Source organism: Coregonus clupeaformis, chromosome 7, assembly GCF_020615455.1.
Source record: "Coregonus clupeaformis isolate EN_2021a chromosome 7, ASM2061545v1, whole genome shotgun sequence".
NCBI lineage: Eukaryota > Metazoa > Chordata > Actinopteri > Salmoniformes > Salmonidae > Coregonus > Coregonus clupeaformis.
Genome location: NC_059198.1, coordinates 25,713,061 through 25,735,897, shown reverse-complemented (window position 1 = coordinate 25,735,897; position 22,837 = coordinate 25,713,061). Strand labels below are relative to the sequence as shown.

The 22,837-nt window shown below is 40.5% G+C and overlaps 1 pseudogene; it reads left to right on the top strand.

The window, feature by feature from the left end:
- The first annotated feature begins 1,306 nt into the window (after positions 1-1,306).
- On the top strand, positions 1,307-22,423 carry LOC121568641 (annotated as a pseudogene).
- The last annotated feature ends 414 nt before the right edge of the window (positions 22,424-22,837 follow it).

Sequence of the window (22,837 nt, the reverse complement as noted above, 5' to 3'; positions counted from 1 at the left end):
CTCCCACAATGACAGCTTCAACTTGAAAGAACGTATGCTGTCATAATACTGCGTGACAACTTTGTTGCGCCCTTGCAGCTGTTTGTTCAAGTTATTCAGGTGCTCTGTAACATCCACCATAAATGCAGGTCCTGCATCCATTCTGCGGAATGGAATTCTAACACTGGTTTGCCCTTTTCTTCCATGAACTGTTCAATTTCTTCTCGTAAATCAAAGAAACGCCTCAGCACCTCGGCTTAACCATCTTACCTCAGTGTGGTATGGCAGGCCATAGATGTGGTCTTTCTCTCTGAGAAGGCTGTCAAACTGACGGTGATTCAGGCTTCTGGATCGGATTAAATGAACAGTTTGGATGACCACCTTCATGACGTTATCCATCTTTAATGACTTGCAACACAAAGCCTCCTGGTGCAAAATACAGTGAAAAGTCAAAAAATCACGTCCTCCATTTGCAGATTGCACTTTCTCTCTGAACTTTGTCACAACGCCTGCTTTTTCCCGATCATTGAGGGCGCACCATCTGTAGCCAGGCTGACAGCGCGGGACCAGTCCACTCCGACCCTGTCCAGCGCGCCCGACGAAGTGCGGTAAAAATATCAGCTGCTGTCGTTGTATCTGTCATCGGCACCAACTCCACGAACTCCTCGGTGACGGTCAATGTGTCATCAACTCCGCGGATGAAAATGGCCAGTTGTGCAACATCTGTAATGTCCGTGCTTTCATCAATTGCAACCGAAAACGCAATAAATGACTTTCCTTTTTGCTTCAACTGGCTGTCCAAATCCACTGAAAGATCGGAAATCCTGTCTGCAACTGTGTTTCTTGTCAGGCTGATATTTACAAAAGCCTGACGCTTTTCAGGGCACACAATCTCCGCTGCCTTCATCATGCATGTTTTTACAAATTCACCCTCACTAAATGGTTTTGAAGCCACTGCGATTTCATTAGCAATGAGGTAGCTAGCTTTCACTGCAGCGTCACTGATGTCTCGGCTGTGAGTAAACACAGACTTGACCTACTTGCTCTGCCCCGGTATAAACAGTTTGCTTGCTTAACACAATTGCTATTGCGCCATCCAGTGGACGCAATTGGAACAGCAGTTTATTTTATTGAAAAATTGCAGCGCATTTTTATACTTTACAAAATCATCTCGCGGGCCGGATTAAACCCGTTTGCGGGCCTGAACCGGCCCGCGGGCCGGACGTTTGACACCCCTGATCTAGTCAAAACCGAGTGGAAATTTCAACCGGATGCTTCCGATTTATACATCCGGTGAAACATATGCCTCCTTGTTCTATCTGGGGTCATGTTGCACCAACGGGGTTACCGGGAAGTGCTCTCAAAAACATGGTTTATACGGTTTCAAACAACACTGAGGTCGAATTCGCAGCAGGTTTGCGTCCGGCTTCTCCCCAGCCCTCGCTGTTTCTTCGACGAACCGGTGCACGTGAAGGTAGATGGACTTTCTCCGCACCAGAAAGTAGAGTTGAGGTCTAAACTCAGGGATGATAAAGGAGTCATCTTCAGCGCTTCCGCTCTGGTCGCTGCAGATCCTAGCGGACAGGTGGACCTGTGCCGCTCTCCCTCTCTGGGCGGCAGCTACACGGGAGTTGAATCCATGGGCTTGTTTTGGGCCATGGCGGCCGAGACTCCACACAGCAAACTGTTTTAAAAAAATGTGTTGGGTTCAATGATGGTTGACATAGAAGTGTTGCATGGGGACACAGGTGAGCTCTTGGCCACAGAGACCAACGAGAGGCGGTTCATGACGGAAGGGGTAAGGAGAAAACTGTTGGGATTGAAAGAAGGGAGAATTCGGGGAGTCCTCTTTCTACCATCGGTTAGAAGGTGATTCAAAATGCTCTGAAGTGGGAAATTATATTTTTGGGTCCACAGGACCAGGATTAAGAAACACTGTTCTAAGGAAATGGAAATCCATTAATTGTATGTACTGTAGGCCTACACATACCTTTTTAATCAAAGGGCCTATATTGATGATTGAAAAGTGTCTGAATATGTTGTTGTGAACTCTCCTAAGAAAAACACAAATTACAGTGTAGAAGGCCTATAGGCTTATGCCTTGATCACACGGACAGCGTCATTGTGCAAAATGGTAAGCAGCATCATCTGGATATGTAAGCAACAAAAGTTCAATATTCACTTTCTGCTACCATTTCTGTCAAGCCGTCTACACATACAGTTTGACGCATACGTTCGATAAATACAACGTATGCACCACACAGAACGAACTGCCTCTGCAACGTAATGCTGCAAGGCAAACGCAGCGTTCCATTGGAAATGAATGAACTTCTGGTGTACCAAAATGCAATGACGCTGTCGGTGTGATCGAGGCATTAGGCCTTTGCATTAGATAACAAAGCCTACTTTGCATTGCGTGGGTTTTATATAGGTAGGTCAGAAACCATCTCCACCTGCAGTGAGTGACAAAACAGTAACAGTCCTACATTTCTCTTGTTATTCTCTCTCTCCTATTCCTCTTTCATTCCCCCATCCTCACAGGGCAGGGTCCATTCCCCGGTGTACTGGATGTGTATACTCTGGTTGGAGGTATAACAGAGGTCCGGGCCAGTCTGCTGGCTAACAAAGGCTTTGTGGTTCTGGCTCTGGCCTACTATGGCTTCCAGGACCTGCCCAGAACCATGCCTAAATACTTTGACCTGGAGTACTTTGAAGAGGCCATCACTTTCCTGAGGCGACAGCCACAGGTTAGTGGAGGAAAAAGATAAGTGCCTGTATTCATAAAACATCTCAGAGTAGGAGTGCTGATCTAGGAACAGGTTCCTCATGTCCATATAATGTCCAGCACTCTTAACTCTGAGACACATTGTGAATGTGGGCCATTTGCTCCATGAGAAGAAAATGTCATCTTGAGGTTCCTCTCACTATGCTTCAATATTTTGTTAGCTGTGTAAATGCTACCATCTAGTGGCTGCTGTTTGCTCTACACCAGGGGTTCTCAAACCTTTTTGGGGCCGGGACCCCATTTGTGTTAGCAAATTCATCAGGGACCACCTAACAGAGATGAGACCAAGTGACAATTTTGCAAGTCTTAACCTTCGAGTCAAGTCCCAAGTAATAATGGACACATCTAAAGTAAAGTCCCAAGTTCCACAGCTCAGGTCAAGTCACAAGTCCCTAATTTTGGGTTTCGAGTCCTCAAGTCAATGGTTAAGTGTTTTATGCCAATTTCATTGCAATTGCAATACATCAGTGATTTTGGACTCACATGTTTTACAAACTGCATCCCTTTTTTTCCCCCACTACCTCTACGATTGCAACGATTTTTGGGACCGATGATGCCCTGATGCAGATCTGGCACCACAGGTTCCAGAGTGGTGGGGCAAATTGTTTCCCTTGGGGCCTGGAGCTTTTCCTAATCTGGTAACCTAACCAGGTATAAATCAGGACCCTTTAGGGCAGCGTTTTTCAAACTCGGTCCTCGGGACCCCAAAGGGTGTAAAGCTGATTCAAAAGGGCTTTATTACAGACGGATATAGTCCTCAGTTTCATCAGCTGTCCGAGTGGCTGGTCTCAGACGATCCCGCAGGTGAAGAAGCCGGATGTGGAGGTCCTGGGCTGGCATGGTTACATGTGGTCTGCGGTTGTGAGACCGGTTGGACGTATATATATCATGAAAACAATTTCTTTATTTTTGGTGTGGTTAAGGTTAGGTTTAAAATCACATTTTAAAAAGATAAATTGTAGAAATAGGCGGAGTTTATGACTGTGGTTGTGGTAACTAGTGACAAACCCTTTGCATAGAAGGTGTAGAGCCCTTTAGGCGCAGCTGCGCAACACCGAGCTCTTAAACGGGCAATGACAAAACAAATCTAACATTTCCAGTAGTATTAATAATTAATAACAATCAGGATGTTGTTTCCAATGGGGTAAATGCAGATGGACAAACCCCATGCTTCAGCCTATGTACGTTTTATAGCCACTATGCTGCGTCAGTTAGGTTACAGGTGATTATTCTTATTGCTATTAGCACATCTGATAATATAGACCATGCATAGGCTATATGCATGCCATGGTCCAATATGTACAAATAATTTTAACATTGTTATTTGGCTCATTTCTGGAGGTGGAAATTAGATTTTAGATGGTGTCAGCATCATTGTATTTTCATTAATTTCTGAGTAGAATATACTTTTAAAAAGTCACCAGAACTGAGCTTCTCAGTCCTTCTACATTTAAATTCTCCCGAGGAGGATCCCAGACCCTAAGCAAGGGGACTGGAATTGGTCAAAACCGCAGTTTAATAAATTAACAAAATGATCCTCTTTCCTAAAAGCATGATAGTCATGACTTCCTACATTAAAGGGGAGGTTAACTTGGCCCCAGACAATCGATCTGAGATAGACTTAAGTTTCAGTCATGGTATTTTTTTTGCTTTAACCCCTGTTGACAATAAAAATGTTTTTATTCTAAAAAATTTTTTAAAACACTCTCTTCCTCTAGGTCCAGGAATAGGAATCCTGTCCATCTCTAAGAGAGGGGACCTGGCTCTGTCCATGGCCTCTTTTCTCTCTGGCATCTCAGCCATAGCCTGGATCAACGGCAGCAATGCTAATATGGTGGCGCCAATGCACTACAAAGACCTCGTCATCCCTTCGGTCACGCCTATCGTAGAGAACGTCACCGTCCGGCCTCCTCGACATCCGAGACGCCTTACCGGACCCAGAGACTGAGGGGAACAGCGGTTCTGTGATCCCAATAGAACGTTCCAGTTCTAGGTTCCTCTTCGCCGCCTCGGAGGACGACAGGAATTGGAACAGCTGTCTCTTCGCCCAACAGGCCGCCACCCGGCTGAGGCATCATGGGAAAGAGAACTTTGAGGTAAGGAAATAAACCTGAACATGAACATTTTCTTAGCAAAAAGTTTAATTAAGTACTAGATAAACACATGATGTTTCAGCCTCAAAACTGCCTGTACTCAATAGCAGGGGTTGGAACTGAAATTATTTCCTCAATAGTTTCGTTCTGAACAGAACCACTATTTATTTTGTTCTGTTCCATTGTTCCGACCAGCATAATAAAGTTCTGAACCGGTTCGTACCAGAAAAAATAACTGGTTTATAGAATTCCTTTCGGTTCCTTTTAATTTGTGAAATCGACATTTTTACATTTAGCTTATTAAATTACTCCACCAATCAGTGCAGAATCTGCAGATAGAGCAGCTTTCTATGGACCAGGCAAGCTAGTTGTTTACATGCTTGATGACAGACAAGTGTTGGGCGCGAGATGCGACTGAAATTTTGCAGCGTAGGGAGATGGCGAGAGAGAGCGGTGGACATGGAGGAGGCTTGGCTTGAAGCGCTGGGCATCTTGATATGACTTGCATTTTAATGTGTCTAGGATATTTGTAGTAGGCTTATAATTACTTCACTGAATTACAGTTGAAGTCGGAAGTTTACATACACCTTAGCCAAATACATTTAAATTCAGTTTTTCACAATTCCTGACATTTAATCCTAGTAAAAATTCACTGTGTTAGGACAGTTAGGATCACCACTTTATTTTAAGAAAGTGAAATGTCAGAATAATAGTAGAGAGAATTATTTATTTCAGCTTTTATTTCTTTCATCACATTCCCAGTGGGTCAGAAGTTTACATACACTCAATTAGTATTTGGTAGCATTGCCTTTAAATTGTTTAACTTGGATCAAACGTTTCGAGTAGCCTTCCACAAGCTTCCCACAATAAGTTGGGTGAATTTTGGCCCATTCCTCCTGACAGAGCTGGTGTAACTGAGTCAGGTTTGTAGGCCTCCTTGCTCGCATATGCTTTTTCAGTTCTGCCCACAAATGTTCTATAGGATTGAGGTCAGGGCTTTGTGATGGCCACTCCAATACCTTGACTTTGTTTGTCCTTAAGCCATTTTGCCACAACTTTGGAAATATACTTGGGGTCATTGTCCATTTGGAAGATCCATTTGCGACCAAGCTTTAACTTCCTGACTGATGTCTTGAGATGTTGCTTCAATATATCCACATAATTTTCCTTCCTCATGATGCCATCTATTTTGTGAAGTGCACCAGTCCCTCCTGCAGCAAAGCACCCCCACAGCACGATGCTGCTACCACCGTGCTTCACGGTTGGCATGGTGTTCTCCGGCTTGCAAGCTGCCCCCTTTTTCCTCCAAACATAACTATGGTCATTATGGCCTAACAGTTCTATTTTTGTTTAATCAGACCAGAGGACATTTCTCCAAAAAGTACGATCTTTGTCCCCATGTGCAGTTGCAAACCGTAGTCTGGCTTTTTTATGGCGGTTTTGGAGCAGTGGCTTCTTCCTTGCTGAGCGGCCTTTCAGGTAATGTCGATATAGGACTTGTTTTACTGTGGATATAGATACTTTTGTACCTGTTTCCTTCAGCATCTTCACAAGGTCCTTTGCTGTTGTTCTGGGATTGATTTGCACTTTTCGCACCAAAGTACGTTCATCTCTAGGAGACAGAACGCGTCTCCTTCCTGAGCGGTATGACGGCTGCGTGGTCCCATGGTGTTTATACCTGCGTACTATTGTTTGTACAGATGAGCGTGGTACCTTCAGGCGTTTGGAAATTGGATGAACCAGACTTGTGGAGGTCTAAAAAAAAAAATCTGAGGTCTTGGCTGATTTCTTTTGATTTTCCCATGATGTCAAGCAAAGAGGCAGTGAGTTTGAAGGTAGGCCTTGAAATACATCCACAGGTACACCTCCAATTCACTCAAATGATGTCAATTAGCCTATCAGAAGCTTCTAAAGCCATGACATCATTTTCTGGAATTTTCCAAGCTGTTTAAAGGCACAGTCAACTTAGTGTATGTAAACTTCTGACCCACTGGAATTGTGATACAGTGAATTATAAGTGAATTAATCTGTCTGTAAACAATTGTTGGAAAAATTACTTGTGTCATGCACAAAGTAGATGTCCTGACCGACTTGCCAAAACTATAGTTTGTTAACAAGAAATTTGTGGAGTGGTTGAAAAACAAGTTTTAATGACTCCAACCTAAGTGTGTGTAAACTTCCGACTTCAACTGTATCTACTAGCTAGATGCCTACGGAGGAGCAGCTAAAATGGAGGAACTTTGAATGTCAGAGTTTGCTCAATGCCGAGGCTAGCTCAACGCCCTGGAACAGAGCTAGCTAACAAGCTTGTGTGTGCAGCCGCACCAGAATTCAAAACACGTCTTACCTTTTTGTAGTTAATAAATCCAATGTGTAACGTGATAACTATAGGATTCTTAACTAGCCTAGAAAACTAGCTGGCAGGCAGACACTGAAAGGAGAAGTTTCTGAGTGACAGAGTGCTTTGCATAGGGGTAAATCCATTTTTAATCACTTTTTGACAGTACCCATTTTGATTTGAACGAAACCTTCTATACATACAATGCCTTCAGAAAGTATTTATATCCCTTGACTTATTCTACATTTTGTTGTGTTAAAGCCTGAGAAAAAAGAAGAAATCCGCACACTGCTCTTGCTAGTATCACTGCTCTTTGTCAAGCTTTACGTATCGGCCTCAAGGCCTTTGTCCCAGCTCTTCCATGGCCTAGACACTAGACATGTTACCCATTGAGCATGTTTAGAATTCTCTGGATTGATGCTCTGGATACACACGATTTTAGAAACTTTAACAAATTTATTGAAAATGAAATACAGATATCTCATTTACATAATTATTCTCACCCCTGAGTCAATTCATGTTAGAACAGTGGTCACCAACCTTTTTTGAGCCGAGATCACTTTCTTAGTCAAAATGCAGGCTGAGATCTACCGCTCACATGACTTAAACATAAGCCTATGCAACATTATTAACCTATTAAAAACAGTTATTTGTGCTGTAGGCTATAGGCCCAATACATTATCACTACATATTGGCTATGCTTGAATTTCCCTGCCAATGTTGTTCTTCTCAGAACATTTAAAAATTATATTTCAAAACGAGGGTATATGATCACACTGGTAATAGATCATCATTTGTTGTTTTACTTATAAGGCACAGCTAAGTGAGCATACGTTGAAATAATTTGCTTTCTTTATTTTACTGGACTGAAGGTGCCTCAGTGGAGGGAGAGCATCAGAGGGTCCGCATCTCACAGTCGGACCGTCCCTCAGCAGTGTGACTTGAGTTTTTCCATCAACTCGAAGACTGTGTCCCCTTTTTGGTCAGTCTTAGCAGAGGGGGGAGAGCTGAGGGACGGTCCGACCAGTGTGATCCCCCCAGAAGTGGCGCTGGAGAAGATGGCTGCTGTTTTACAGCCCTCTAACCAATTGTACTATTATGTGTTTTCGCGTTTGTAATTTATTCTGTACATAATGTTTCTGCTACCGTCTCTTATGACCAAAAAGAGACAGTCGTGAAGAGGGCATGACAAAGCCTATTCCCCCTCAGGAGACTGAAAATATTTGGCATGGTCCTCAGATCCTCAAAAAGTTCTACAGCTGCACCATCGAGAGCATCCTGACTGATTGCATCACCGCCTGGTATGGCAACTGCTCGGCCTCCGACCGCAAGGCACTACAGAGGGTAGTGCGTACGGCCCAGTACATCACTGGGGCCAAGCTTCCTGCCATCCAGGACCTCTATACCAGGCAGTGTCAGAGGAAGGTCCTAAAAATTATCAAAGACTCCAGCCACCCTAGTCATAGACTGTTCTCTCTGCTACCGCACGACAAGCGGTACCGGAGCGCCAAGTCTAGGTCCAAAAGGCTTCTTAACAGCTTCTACCCCCAAGCCATAAGACTCCTGAACAGCTAATCATGGCTACCCAGACTATTTGCATTGCCCCCCCACCCCACCCCATCCCCTTCTTTTACGCTACTGCTACTCTGTTTATTATTTATGCATAGTCACTTTAACTCTACCCACATGTACATATTACCTAAATTACCTCGACTAACCACATTGACTCTGTACCGGTACCCCCTGTATATAACCTCCTTACTGTTATCTTATTTTACTGCTGCTCTTTAATTATTATTATTTGTTGCTTTTTTTGCTTTTCTTAAAAACGGCATTGTTGGTTAAGGGCTTGTAAGTAAGCATTTCACTGTAATGTCTACACCTGTTGTATTCGGCGCATGTGGCAAATAAAATTTGATTCGATTATTTCTGTCTCATTCACAAATTCATGTTACTCCTATGAATAGAGAAGGTGAAAACAACACACAGTCGCTAATAATAACGCAAGCCTATTGATACACTTTGCTAATCATTCATTTTGCTAATAAAAAAAAAAAAAAGGTATTCACTAACTGTAAGTCGCTCTGGATAAGAGCGTCTGCTAAATGACTTAAATGTAAATGTTTTAAATACTTAAGTATCAAAAGTAAATGTAATTACTAAAATATACTTAAGTATCAAAAGTATAAGTAATTTCAAATTCCTTATATTAAGCAAACCAGACGGCACCATTTTATTTAATTTGTTTATTTACGGATAGCCAGGGGCACAATCCAACACTCAGATATAATTTATAAATGAAGCGTGTGTTTAGTGAGTCCGCCAGATCCGAGGCAGTAGGGATGACCAGGGATGTTCTCTTGAAAAGGGTGTGAATTTGACAATTTTCCTGTCCTGCTAAGCATTCAAAATGTAACTAATACTTTTGGGTGTATGGGAAAATGTATGGAGTAAAAAGTACATTTTCTTTAGGAATGTAGTGAAGTAAAAGTTGTAAAAAATATAAATAGTAAAGTACAGAGTTAAGTAGTACTTTAAAGTATTTTTACTTAAGTACTTTACACCACTGTGGAAACACTTCATCTACCCGGTGCGCAGGGCAGCTGAATCAAGTGCACCTACTGCCAACAGCGCAAGACAGAAAAAAGCAGGAATGCAAGGCTTTATCTTTGGGTTTATTATAGAAAATGTTTTGTGATCGACTAGGAATGCCTTGGTGATCGACTGTTTTGGTGACCACTGTGTTAGAAACACATTTGGCAGCAATTAACAGCTGTGAGTTTTCCTGGATAAGTCTCTAAGGCCCCGATGCCGACCAGAATTAAGTGCCCGTAAATGGAACATAATTCAATTTTATGCGTTTTTCTCTCTATGCATATTCTGACCTTGAATGCTATTCACCCACTATTAGTTTGAGGTGGAGCTCGAATAAATGGTGTGGAGGAGGTGTCTACTAATGCACCGTATTTTGACCTTGAATAATTCCCTCATAGTTTCACCACCTTTATGCGCGATGAAACCATGAATACGGTCGAGCAAACCTGCCGGTTCTAGGTGGAAAAAGCATCTACTTAATTTTTACTGATAGAAATAACAGCATTTGCCATGCACTATAATTTATCAATTGATAACAGCTAGATTAGTAAATTAGTAATCTGTTTGATTTTTTTGTTTGCAATTTTACCCCCTTTTTCTCCACAATTTCATGATATCCAATTGGTATTTACGATCTTGTCTCATCACTGTCCTCCGAAACATGACCCGCCAAGCCGCGCTGCTTCTTAACACCTGCTCGCTTAACCCGGATGACATGACCCGCCTTAGACCGTTGTGCCACTCGGGAGGCCCCGGGATTGTAAATACACATAGCAATTGTTTTAGATGATTTTTCCTTATGATCCCTGGAGACGAATGCGAAACCAGCCGTATGGAAGCAAACTGAAGATCATATTAACATGATATGTATTGTGGCCCCTTTTCCACAGTGAAATAGGATATACAGTGAGCTCCAAAAGTATTGGGACAGTGACACATTTTTTGTTGTTTTGGCTCTGTACAGCACGTTGGATTTGAAATGATACAATGACTATGAGGTTAAAGTGCAGACTGGTAGCTTTAATTTGAGGGTATTTTCATCCATATCAGGTGAACCGTTTAGAAATGACAGCACTTTTTGCACATAGTCCCCCCATTCACTTGTGTGTTAAAGTAGTGAAAAGTTAAGTATTTGGTCCCACATTCATTGCACCCAATGACTACATCAAGCTTGTGACTCTACAAATTTGTTGGATGTATTTGCTGTTTGTTTTGGTTGTGTTTCAGATTATTTTGTGCCCAATATAAATGAATAGTAAATTATGTATTGTGTCATTTTGGAGTCACTTCTATTATAAATAAGAATATAATATGTTTCTAAACACTTCTATACTAAACAAAAATATAAACACAACATGTAAAGTGTTGGTCCCATGTTTAATGAGCTGAAATAAAAGATCCCAGAAATGTTCCATATGCAAAAAAAGCTTATTTCTATCAAATTTTGTGCACAAATTTGTTCACATCTTAGTGAGCATTTCTCCTTTGCCAAGATAATCCTTCCACCTGACAGGTGTGGCATATCAAGACGCTGATTAAACAGCATGATCATTACACAGGTGCACCTTGTGCTGGGGACAAAAGGCCACTCTAATGTGCAGTTTTGTCACACAACACAATGCCACATGTCTCAAGTTTTGAGGGAGCATGCAATTGGCATGCTGACTGCAGCAATGTCCACCAGAGCTGTTGCCAGAGAATGTAATGTTAATTTCTCTACTATAAGCCGCCTCCAATGTAATTTTTGAGAATTTGGCAGTATGTTCAACCGGGCTGACAACCGCAGACCACTTGTAACCACGCCAGCCCAGGACCTCCACATCCGGCTTCTTCACCTGCGGGATCATCTGAGACCAGCTACCCGGACAGCTGATGAAACTGTAGGTTTGCACAACCGGAGAATTTCTACACAAACTGTCCGAAACCGTCTCAGGGAAGTTCATCTGCGTGCTTGTTGTCCTCACCAGGGTCTTTACCTGACTGCAGTTTGGCGTCGTAACTGACTTCAGTGGGCAAATGCACACCTTCGATGGCCACTGGCACGCTGGAGACGTGTGCTCGTCACGGATGAATCCTGGTTTCAACTGTACCGGGCAGATGGCAGACAGTGTATGGCGTCATTTAGGTGAGCGGTTTGCTGATGTCAACGTTGTGAACAGAGTGCCCCATGGTGGCGGTGGGGTTATGGTATGGGCCATCACCTCATGTTTCAGCTTGATAATGCATGGCTCCATGTCGCAAGGATCTGTACACAATTTCTGGAAGCTGATAATGTCCCAGCTCTTCCATGGCCTGCATACTCACCAGACATGTCACCCATTGAGCATGTTTAGGATGCTCTGGATTGACGTGCACAACAGCGTGTTCCAGTTCCCGCCAATATCCAGGAACTTCGCACAGCCGTTGAAGAGGAGTGGGACAACATTCCACAGGCCACAATCAACAGCCTGATCAACTCTCTGCAAAGGCGATGTGTCGCACTGCATGAGGCAAATGGTGGTCACACCAGATACTGACTGGTTTTCTGTTCCACGCCCCTACCTTTAATTTTTTTAACGTATCTGTGACCAACAGATGCATATCTTTATTCCCAGTCATGTGAAATCCATAGATTAGGGCCTAATGAATTTATTTCAATTGACTGATTTCCTTATGAACTGTAACTCAGTAAAATTATTGAAATAATCATACAATAACTTCCCCTGTTATTGTAATGGTGAGAGGTTAGCATGTCTTGGGGGTATAATGTTTGTGCATCTAACTTTCTCACTCATCATTATTCAAGATTCATTCATCATTATCCGTAATCATGGTAGCATCCACATTAATGTAAAAGTGTTTTTTAAACATATACTATTCTTATTTATAATACAAGTGACTCCAAAATGATTCTACATTATTTACCATTTGTTTCTATCGGGCACAAAATCATCTGGAACACAACCAAAACAAACAGCAAATGCATGCAATGAATATTAATCATTATGGAACTCAGACCATGTAGCAGGTTAAACCTGGAGCCTGGAGCACGGTTCACGACGACTGGACCGGTGTCGTACAGTTCCATGATTAGTGAGAATTAGGGTAGGATTATTGTTCAACCCCTATTGTACACCCCTATTGTTTTTTTTCACCTTCCAATATTTAATAGATTGAACTTGAATATGACAACTTTCAGGATGAATCAAACCACTTTTTTATTGATCAATATATTTAGTACATAAAGACTCTCCAAACCAGTATTGATTTTTATTCATACAAACTTTCCTAACCCTAAAATGTGCCTTAATAATCTACAAGATCAGAGTATTTTTTAAATCTACCAGTTGGTGCTGAAACGGCCACAAATATACATACAGTGCATTCGGAAAATATTCGCACCCCTTGACTTTTTCCACATGTTATGTTACAGCCTTATTCTAAAATTGATTAAATTGGTTTTTTCTCATCAATCTACAGACAATACCCCATAATGACAAAGCAAAAACAGGTTTTTAGAAATTTTTGCAAATTTGTTAAAAATAAAAAACGGAATTATTACATTTACATATGTTTTCAGACCCTTTACTCAGTACTTTGTTGAAGCACCTTTGGCAGCGATTACAGCCTTGAGTCTTCTTGGGTATGACGCTAAAAGCTTGGCATACCTGTATTTGGGGAGTTTCTCAGATTCTTCTGTGCAGATCCTCTCAAGCTCTGTCAGGTTGGATGGGGATCGTTGCTGCACAGGTATTTTCAGGTCTCTCCAGAGATGTTCGATCGGGTTAAGTCTGGGCTCTGTAACGCCAAGGTAGTGGGTTCGAGGCTAGAGCGCAGGTGCCAAGACCAGAGTAGGCGCGTAAACAAGATGGCGTATTGAATAGAAATCGGTACAAAACACCTCAAGATAAAAACATAATATTCAAAATCAGTAAGTTAGACTAAATATTAGCATTTCATATATTCGCAGTTAATATAATTCAATCTGGATAATAACAGAAATAAGATCATAAGGCTAGAGAAATATATCGACAAATATTACTACAACAAGCAACACCCAAACATGACTGAAGACAAGCGTGGAGAGCCGATCCCCAAAAGAAAACGCGACTCATCGACAGATACAGATGATATATGCTTTTCACCACTAGGTATGGTAAGTGTGGAAAGCGACCTGTTGAAGTCGATAAATGACAAATTGGGCATATTAGAACTGGTCAGTAAAGACGTAAAAGAGTTGAAAGCGAGTCTTCAAATGAGTGACGAAAAAAGCTTTGGTAATGGAGAAAGAAACCAAAGAAATAAAAGTGACAGTCTCTAAAATGGAAACGGACGTTAGGGAATTAAAAAAGGAGAACAATCTTCTGAGAGAAGCCTTACTAGACATCCAAACTAGATCGATGAGGGAAAATCTAGTACTTACGGGTATTCAGGAAAAGGAGGGAGAAATAACAGAGAATATTATGAAGGACTTCCTGCATACAGCGCTACAAATCCCACTCGAGGCTGTCGATAAAATCCAACTCGAACGTGTACATCGTTTCGGAAAAAGAGGACAGAAATATGAGCGCCCAATCGTTGCCAAATTTGCTTTTTTTAAGGACAAAGCTATGGTGAAAAGCCTGGGAAAAAGACTTGCTGGCACGAAAATAGGCATGAATGATCAGTTCCCGAAGGAGATTGTAGAAAGGCGCAAAGTTCTGTATCCAATCTTCAAGGAAAACAGATTAAAAGGGAAACGTGTTGCACTAGTGGTGGATAAATTATATATTGACAGCCAAATGTTCAGAGACACAAAGACTACTCCATGGCTATTCTAAAAGTTGTAATGGAGGAGTCAAATATTGGAGCACCTGATACTAGCAATGATAGGGATTGTAATATTAAATAATATTTATAGTAAGTATAGTATTTTATAAATGGATAAAACTATATAACAAGCAGAATAATACATCTTTATATACAAATAATTAGAACATGGATTTTTTTTTTTTTTTTTGTTGTTTTGGCGGATGGTTGTTGTGGTTGGTCCTGTGTTCTCTCTGGCGTCCTTTCCCCCTTGCAGCAGATGTGGATGCGGGTGCGTTTGCACGCTCGGCCCATTTCTTCCGCAGTCAACCATGTGGTGTGCATTTTTGTGTTTGAAAAGGTACGGCGTTAAGTGAGTGAGAGGGGAAATGGTTGCATATCCCAGAGCCGACCGGGGGTCTATGAACAGGGGTAGTGAGAGAGAGAGCTTTCAATTTTGTGTAGATGAGGGATATACATTTTTAAATATAGTATACATCTAATCTAATTATTCATTGTCCTATCATGATGGAAAGATCCCTAACCCTATAACCTGGACACCCACCTGAGCGACCCATACACCAAAGAGAAGTTCCCATCTATTTTATGGACCTGCTGTGAATATGCAGCCTAAATAGAGAAATAAATGCGGTCAGAGACCTACTTGAGCAGCACCGCCCCCTCAAGATTCTGAGCCTGCCTGGCAGGGTTGGTCCTACAAAGCCAGAGCCCCCTGATGGGAGAGCATAATATACAAGGAAATTCTCAAAGCTGCTAATGAGAACCTTGACGACCTTTTACCTAGCCGGTGGGGATTCCGGTGGGGTACGCCCACCCAGGTAGTGGCAGTGCTGGCAACACTGGCTGCAGTAACCCATGGGGAGGGGGTCACACTCGGACAATCAGAGAGGGGGTTTATCATTGTGGCCCAGGTGGCACAAAATAATCAAAGGTCTGACCGCATGGAGATGCTTGGGAAAATGGTTACAACAGGGGATCAGAGTGTTTGTGTCTCAGGTGAAGAGGGTGGATCTGATCTCCATCACCTAGGACTTGACATAGATTAAGTAGATTAATCAAATCTCACATTGTTGTCAATTTCTGCTCAATTTGCATGCTTTCTCAATCAGCTTTAACTGTATGTGCACTCGTAGATCAAGTTATTTCTCGAGTTGGGCTCTGGGATATAACAGCCGTTGAGTATCGGATTTTATGGTGGATTGTGGAGGAGGGGGGTTGAGTGTGTTGGAGTATGTGAGTATGTGCGTGTGTGCTGGTCTGGCATCTGTTGTGGGGGGGTGGGGATGTTGGGGGGGGGGGTATGGGATGGACCGCGGGAATTATTTGCTAGGATAATAATTGCTTGTCAATGAATTAAATGTAATACAATGGCAATCCTGGTTATATGTTAGAATCCTATGCGTGAACTGCCGACATTATTACGCATATTAATTGATAATGATGGAAAATAGGATATGCATAATAAAAAAATAATAATAGTTATATAGATATATATATATATAGAGGTGAAAGCATTGGAAATGCTTTTGGCGGTTAACCTGCTTCTGTTTTGTGGGTGGCACTGTGTGCTGTTTTCGATGGATGGGTCCTGGCCTCTCGGGGCCTTAGGGATACGGAGGGACGTGGGGGGGATGCTGATCACTGGGATGACGGCTCAACTTGGGATGGGGAGGGGCTTTAGCGGGGGAATTAGTGGAGAACAATTGAAGGGTTACTCCGTAGCAATGCAAATATCACGGTACAGCTATATGGACACTCAATCATTACGCTATTTTTTATTGGTAAATTTACAAACATATATAATGATAAATAGACTTGAAACTTGTATCTCATTATGGTGTATGGTGAAATAAGTATAGCCAGTTATAATTGTAATGGCTTAGCTGATAATAACAAAAGAAGAACAATATTTACATGGCTCAAAGAGAAGGAATATAATATCTATTGTATACAGGAAACTCATTCAACAATTCGAGATGAAGTAGCGTGGAAAAAAGAATGGGGGAAATATACTTCTCCCATGGGCAAAGAAATTCAAAAGGGGTGATGATATTAATTAATAGTAATTTCGATCCGAATGTGCAAATTGTCCAAATAGATACGCAAGGTAGATGGATTATTTTAAATATGGTATTGGACCATAAACAGATATGGCTCATTAACCTTTTACGGACCAAATAATGATGATCCACAATTCTTTGACAATATATATAATAAATTATCAAGCCTGCAAGCAACTCAAGACAATATTATTATGGTGGGGGATTATAATACTGTTTTAAATAGCTCAATGGACCGAAAAGGAAATCACACCACAAACAATCACCCACATGCTCTTAAGGAAATTGTGAATGTCATGGATACATTAGAACTAGTAGATATATGGAGGCTTAAATATGCTGATCTAGTGAGATATACATGGCGGAGACTGAATCAAGCTAGTCGTCTTGACTTCTTTCTTATCTCATTCTCGTTGGCACCAAAAGTAAAAAAAGTGTTGATAGGGGACAGAATGCGGTCGGACCATCATATAATAGGCATATACATTACTCTGACTGAATTTCCACGTGGGCGAGGATATTGGAAATTTAATCAAAGCCTATTAGATTATAATTTATTTATAATTAGAACAAAGGAATTTATAACTGACTTTTTCCAACATAACATAGGTACAGCGAATCCCCTCATTGTATGGGACACCTTTAAATGTGCCTTTAGAGGCCATGCAATTCAGTACTCATCTCGAAAACAAAAGCAATTTAGGTCAAAAGAGTTTATACTAAGAAAGGAAATAGAAAGTCTAACAGAACAGATAGATGGCAATAAAAACTGTAACATAGAGGCTCAGAATAAATTAGAGGAAAAACAAAAAGAAATGGAAAAACTTATTCAAGAAAGATCAAGTGTAATATATTATAAAAATAAAGCAAACTGGATGGAATATGGGGAAAAATGCACAATTTTTTTTTTAAATCTTCAACATAGGAATGCTACCAAAAAGAACTTAATGAAACTGGTTACAATTGACGGAGTCACCCATAATTCACCTAATGATATTTTGAAGGAAGAAACAAAGTATTTTAAGCATATGTTTTCTTTTCAGTCGCCTCCATCTCCTCTAACTGAAGCTAACTGTAGAGATTTTTTCCTATTGATAATGTCAAATTAACAGCCACACAGAAAGACTCATGTGAAGGTGAAATTACAGAGGAGGAACTTCTGGATGCAATTAAAGACTTTAAGTCCGGGAAAACTCCAGGGTTGGATGGCATACCAATCGAGGTATACCAAACCTTTTTTGATATACTAAGAGGACCGTTATTAGCATGTTTTAACCACTCCTATGTAAATGGTAGATTATCTGACACTCAAGAAGAAGGTCTGATCTCATTATTACTGAAACAGGATACAAGTGGAAAATATAAAGATCCAGTCCATTTACAAAATTGGAGGCCCCTTACACTTCAGTGTTGTGATGCAAAAATCCTAGCAAAATGTATAGCGCATAGAATTAAAAAGGTATTGTCGGATATTATTCATTCTAATCAGACAGGTTTTTTACATGGAAGATACATTGGAGATAATATAAGGCAAGTATTGGAAACAATAGAACACTATGGAAAATATGGGAAACCAGGCCTGCTATTCATAGCAGACTTCGAAAAGGCATTTGATAAAGTTCGACTGGAATTTATATATAAATGCCTGGAGCATTTCAATTTTGGAGAATCTCTTATAAAATGGGTCAAAATCATGTATAGTAACCCTAGGTGTAAAATAGTAAATAATGGCTATTTCTCAGAAAGTTTCAAACTGTCAAGAGGAGTGAAACAAGGTTGTCCACTATCGGCATATCTATTTATTGTGGCCATCGAGATGTTAGCTATTAAAATCAGATCCAATAATAATATCAGAGGATTAGAAATACAGGGCTTAAAAACAAAGGTGTCATTGTACGCAGATGATTCATGTTTTCTTTTAGATCCACAACTAGAATCCCTCCACAGCCTCATAGAGGATCTAGATACATTTTCTAACCTCTCTGGATTAAAACCAAATTATGACAAATGTACTATATTACGTATTGGATCACTAAAAATACAATTTTTACATTACCATGTAGTTTACCAATAAAATGGTCTGATGGTGATGTGGATATACTCGGAATACATATCCCAAAGGAAATAAATGATCTCACTTCAATAAATTTTAATAGAAAGTTAGCAAAAATAGATAAGATCTTACTACCATGGAAAGGAAAATACCTGTCAATTTGTGGAAAAATCACCCTGATTAACTCTTTAGTATTATCCCAGTTTACCTATTTGCTTATGGTCTTGCCTACGCCTAGCAAACAGTTTTTTAAATTATATGAGAAAAAAATATTCAATTTTATTTGGAACGGCAAGCCAGACAAAATTAAAAGAGCATATTTATATAATGAATATGAATTCGGAGGACAGAAATTATTAAATATTAAAGCATTAGACCTATCACTAAAATCTTCAGTCATCCAAAAGTTATACTTAAATCCGAACTGGTTCTCAAGCAAATTAGTAAGATTGTCTCACCCACTGTTCAAGAAAGGCCTTTTTCCCTTTATTCAGATTACAACCTCTCACTTTCAGTTATTTGAAAAGGAAATAATCTCCCAAATGTCACTATTTCTAAAACAAGCCATAGAAAGTTGGTTGCAATTTCAATTTAATCCTCCAGAAACGACAGAACAAATAATGCAACAAATATTGTGGTTAAATTCAAATATACTAATTGACGAAAAACCTTTATTTTTTGACAGAATGTTTAAAAAAGGTATAATCTTCGTAAATGATATCATCGGTAGGACTGGTGGAGTTATGTCGCACATGCAGCTAACAAAAACATATGGAAATGTCTGCTCTACCCAAAATTACAACCAAATAATTGCAGCCTTACCGCAAAAGTGGAAGAGGAAAGTTGAAGGGGGAGAAAGTAAGGAACTTGTCTGTCGGCCTTGCATTAAAGAACATAATTGGTTAAGGAAAACTGTGATAAATAAAAAAGTATATCAGTTTCACTTAAGGACCAAAGGATTGACAGCAGTCCCATATAGATTGCAAAATAGTTGGGAAGAGATCTTTGACGACCGATCCCATGGCATAGTGTTTATGAACTGACACGCAAAACGACACCGGATTCAAAAATTAGAATCTTTCAATTTAAATTATTATATAAAATTCTTGCTACCAATAGAATGTTATTTATATGGGGGATACAATCTTCCCAGCTCTGCAGATTTTGCTGTGAAGAGATAGAATCATTAGATCATTTGTTTTGGTTCTGTCCATTTGTAGCTTGTTTTTGGACACAGGTCCAGGAATGGCTAAAGGATTGCAATATTTACCTGGAACTAACCTTGCAGATAGCATTACTGGGTGATCTGAAAAGTCATAGTCAATCAATCAATAATATAATAATACTTTTAGCAAAAATGTTTATTTTTAATTCACAATCTGTAGAAGCAATGAGAATAGAAAGGTTCAGAACTTTTGTAAAACATCACAGTATGGTTGAAATATATATGGCAAATAGAAATCCTATATGGATGGTGTTAAGAGATAGATGGGAGGTATTGAATAGAGTTGAAGGATGGGACTAATAACAAATAACAACAAATAATAACAAAGATAGCTAATAATGTAAGCATACTGTGTCCATAATAAGTATATAGGTTGTATGTTGGGAGCTTTTGGGAAAGAGCACAGTTAGAAAGATATGGCATTTAGAAGCAAACCGGATGGACATCATGAAAATGATCGGAGAGGTTGAGAGTAGAAGAAGTTTAGGAGCAAAAAATAAATATGTGTGTATATATATATATATATATATATATATATATATATATATATATATATATATATATATATATATATATATATTTATATATATATATATATATATATATATAGATAGATATAGAATTATTGTAAAATTAACTCTGTCTATAAGGTGTAGATAGTAAGTATAGACCGGAAGTAGAGGCCTGGGCGTTGTTGTTCACTAATTTACTCCAAGTAGGGAAAGGATGGTGGGGTTGAAAAGTAATAAAGGGGAATATATATATATAAAAAATAAAAAAAAACATGGGGGATTGGAAGTGATGCAGACAATTACATTGATAGAAGATACAATCTATCTGCAATATTAAGCTGATCCATCCCCCCGAAAAAAAAATAAAATAAAATAAAAATTAAAAAAAAGGCTGGGCTCTGGCTAGGCCTCTCAAGGACATTGAGACTTGTCCCGAAGCCACTCTTGCGTTGTCTTGGCTGTGTGCTTAGGGTCGTTGTCTTCATCAAGGATCTCTCTGTACTTTGCTCCGTTCATCTTTCCCTCGACCCTGACTAGTCTCCCAGTCCCTGCCGCTGAAAAACATCCCCACAGCATGATGCTGCCACCACCATGCTTCACCGTAGGGATGGTGCCACGTTTCCTCCAGACGTGACACTTGGCATTGAGGGGAAAGCGTTCAATGTTGGTTTCATCATACCTGAGAATCTTGTTTCTCATGGTCTGAGAGTCCTTTAGGTGCCTTTTGGCAAACTCCAAGTGGGCTGTATGTGTCTCTTACTGAGGAGTGGATTGGATATGAGCCACATGTTCTCCCATCTCCACAGAGGAACTCTGGAGCTCTGTCAGAGTAACCATCAGGTTCTTGGTGACCTCCCTGACCAAGGCCCTTCTCCCCCGATTGCTCAGTTTGGCCGTGCGGCCAGCTCTAGGAAGAGCCTTGGTGGTTCCAAACTTCTTCCATTTAAGAATGATGGAGGCCGCTGTGTTCTTGGGGACCTGTTTTGGTACCCTTCCCCAGATCTGTGCCTGACACAATCCTGTCTCGGAGCTCTACGGACAATTCCTTTGACCTCATGGCTTGGTTTTTGCTCTGACATGCATTGTCAACTGTGGGACATTTTTACATTTTAGTCATTTAGCAGACGCTCTTATCCAGAGAGACTTAGTGCATACATTTTCACACTGGCCCCCGTGAGAATCGAACCCACAACCCTGGCGTTGCAAACGCCATGCTCTACCAACTGAGCTACACGGAACCTTATGTAGACAAGTGTGTGCCTTTCCAAATCATGTCCAATCAATTGAATTTACCACAGGTGGAAACATCTCAAGGATGATCAATGGAAACAGGATGCACCTGAGCTCAATTTCGAGTCTCATAGCAAAGGGTCTGAATACTCATGTAAATAAGGTATTTTTGTTTTGCAAATGTATAAAAAAACATGAACCTGTTTTCGCTTTGTCATTGTGAGGTATTGTGTGTAGATTGATGAAAAAACAAACATTTAATCCATTTTAGAAGTAACAAAGTGGAAAAGGGAAGGGGTCTGAATACTTTCCGACTGCACTGTACTTCCAGCTTATAGATACTATATACATTTGACGGACACAGTATAATTTACAGTAGTTATCTTTTGTTTGTTTTTAGACCCATCCTTCAGCTACCCTCAAACCCTCCCATCGATCTCTGAAGACCTTTCAGTTTTTATTTCTATTTGCCATATATGTTTAAACTGTGTTGTCTGTCATTCTTAATGTTTCTATGTTTTCTGACTGCACCTTAACTTGGCGTTGGTTGATGTTCTGTCCTCTTTTCCTTTCACCTCCAGGTGGTGATGTACGCCAGGGCGGGGCATTTCCTGGAGGTACCCTACATGCCCCACTGCCCGTCTGGCATTTGGGGGAGAGGCTAAAGCCCACCATCAGGCTCAGCTGGACCTGTGGAGGAGGGTCCAGGAGTTCTTCAGGAAACACCCGGACGGAAACAACACTGCCCAGAAAGATACCTTATAAACTAGAGGGTAAAACCAGGGTTTTGGTCAGGAAAATTTGGCACCGGACAACATAGCCGGGAAGATTTTAATTTACCGGACATTTGAGAAATTTACCAGACATCCATATGCATTCAGATCCGACTAAAAAGAAAGAGGGAAAGAAACTGCCGACCTGACGATGCCAGCGCCATCAATAAACGAGGGATAGCCTATTGGCCAAATGAGCCACATTTAATTGTCCTTAAAAACAGCCTATAACAAATGACAAAAATACTTATTTCAGTGTGTTAGATGTGTAGCGTAAGCGAAAATGTATGGCCTATTGTTTTATTGGTTTTTACTTTCCTAAAACAATAATTGTCCACCTCACGTTTCAGCTGTTGGAAATTTGAGCAGTAAATGCATCAGGGCATTGCATGCATATGCCTATAGG